At 58.9% G+C, this 2,281-nt stretch overlaps 1 long non-coding RNA gene across 1 annotated transcript; it reads left to right on the top strand.

Annotated features, from left to right (window-relative positions):
• Positions 1-931: 931 nt before the first annotated feature.
• LOC114002446 lies at positions 932-2,127 on the top strand. Its single transcript, XR_003545870.2, has 3 exons — positions 932-992; positions 1,252-1,376; positions 1,904-2,127. It is a non-coding gene; the product is annotated as an uncharacterized LOC114002446 (long non-coding RNA).
• Positions 2,128-2,281: the final 154 nt, after the last annotated feature.

Below are 2,281 nucleotides of genomic sequence, written 5' to 3'. Positions count from 1 at the left end.
GAGCCGCCCCGGCCTCCGCACCAAGCCCTGGACAGGGCATTTGGGCTGCTGGGGAATGGCCCAGCAGGGAGGTTCTGCTCCTGCCAGCCCAGCTGTTGCTTCCAACCGCATAGGAGGGGAAGGTATTTTGTCAGGGCAGTCGCTCATGGAATGGGTTGCCTGGGGAGGTTGTTGGATCCCCATCCGTGGAATGTTTCAAAACATGACTGGATCCCTCCCTGAGCAGCCCGGTCCGATCCCATTGGTGACTGTGGCCTGAGCAGGAGGTCAGACTTAGAGACCTTGGACTGTCTCTTCTGACCCAGATTCCTCTACAGTCCTGCAGCAGTTCTGGCTTCTTACAGTCCATGAGACCTGTTGGTTCCACAGTCTGCAGAGAAGCTCCTTTGCCCAGCAGGCAGTCCTGGAATGGCCAGACATCCATGGCAGAGATTCCCAGAGCTGCCATGTGCCCCAGCTGTCCCTGAACCCCAGCTTTGGCCTCGGCACTGAAACGCTGCCAGGACCTGTCCCTGCTGTGCAGGTCCGTGGGGCTGCAGGACACGGTGTCACACGGCACACACGGCCACTGGGTCCTGCCAGCTCCTGCAGCCTGGGCTTCCTGATTGCCGGGGATTTTAGGGGCCACCTGTCTCCAGGGCTGGGCAGGGAAACAGAGATTTCCTGTGCCTGGGAGCAACGCAGGGCCTTGCCAAGGCAAGCGAATCGCCTGGGCTTCAGGTGCCCGTGTGCAATTCCATGTCCAGGGTGTCTCCCCCAGCAGCAGGTTCCTGTCCCCAGTTCCCGATCTCCCTCAGCGGAGCGGGCGGGGCGGGGCCGCGGGGACCGGCGGGCTGGGATTGGGCGGCGGCGCTCGAGCGCTGATTGGGCAGCGCTGCCGGCCCGCGGTATAAAGGGCCGGCGGGGGGGTGGGGCCGGTTGTGTGTGTGAGGGCTGAGGGCGCGGCCCCGCTGCTGCCCGGGCTGCGGAGGGGAGAGCGCCTTGGCCGCTGGGTTTGTGGGCCGGGGGAGCCGGGGGGCGTTTAGGGGCGCGTTGTGCTGGGCAGCGGGGGCCGGGTAAACCCCTTCCCTGCCGGGTGACCCTGGGGGAGCCGTGGCAGGACTGGGGGGCTGGTGCTCTCTGGGTGGATCGAGTTTTGCTTTGGAATTCCAAACCCTTTCCCTGTGCCGGGTTACGAGGCCAAGACTGCTTTAGCTTGGTTTTTTTTGGTGCTGCATTAATGCTTTTTGCTGGTTCTGTGTCAATTTACAGCCTGGCTCGTGGTTTCCCCCGGTGCTGGGGAGTGGAGGCGAGTTGTGCTTCCTGCCGGGAGAGAGAAGGGCCTTGGGAAGCTGCTCCATGAGCCACAGCTGTGCCGAGCCCGGGAGTCTGTCCAGGTAAGAGCAGGGCTTATACTGCCCGTGAGGAGCTGGGTTCTGCTGCTGAAACATGCCCATGCCTTGAAATGCAAGGACAGGCAGAAGCCGGGAGGGACCCTGAGCACATTTGAAAAGCCCTTGACTGTGGGCGAAGTGTCCAGGAGAAATGATTCCTTTTTTTGCAGGGAGGCAGTTTGTGAGGGCAGGGGGGTTGCTGTGCTCTCTAGCAAAACTACTGCCCTTGGGATGTGCAGGGTGAGGAAATGTTGGCCACGTGTGGGCTGGAGCAAAGGTGTGTGGGTGGCTGTGTGTGACAGCCGTGGGTGTGCAGGAAGGGGGTCCTGGTGCCATTGGAGCTGCCAGGGAGCCAAAAGGGGCACAGTTGTCTGAAAAAGGTGCAAGCTCTGTTGGCCTCTGTTGACACCTGTACCAAAGGAGATGCAAATTTCCCCCCTCTTGGTTGCAGGCTTCCCAAAGCTCCCAGGAAAGGAAGTTTTAGATTCCAACTCCCCTTTCTGCTAAAGGTTTCCTTGCTCTCTCCGCAGGATGTGGAGTGCCACCATGTCCCCGAGGTCACCCTGTCTGCTGTTGGGAGAGCATGAGGTGGATGGAGAGGATCCCCAGGCATCTGCAGGCAAAAGGGACTGGCACAACTGCGATTTTTCTCCAGCTCTCTTAAGGTGGACTTTCAGGGTACCATGGGTAATGTGCCAGCTCTCCTGCTGGAGTTTTTGTCTTCTGCTATATTTGAACATCAAGAGTAAAACTAAAGTCAGGTGTGTTCTGGAGTATGTTACACTCGTGCAAAGCTCCTTCCCTCTGTTTATTTTCTGTTCTGGAAAGCACAGTCTGGGGTTCCTGGGCACTTCCTCTTAAATGATTCCATGAAAATAATTTTGTACTGAAAGGAAAAAGGAGCTGTC

This window comes from Pipra filicauda, unplaced genomic scaffold (genome assembly GCF_003945595.2).
Source record: "Pipra filicauda isolate LSUMZ 115617 unplaced genomic scaffold, ASM394559v2 scaffold263_size1117673_pilon, whole genome shotgun sequence".
NCBI lineage: Eukaryota > Metazoa > Chordata > Aves > Passeriformes > Pipridae > Pipra > Pipra filicauda.
The sequence above is the reverse complement of the archived record's forward strand: the minus strand, read 5'-3'. Positions and strand labels throughout refer to the sequence as shown.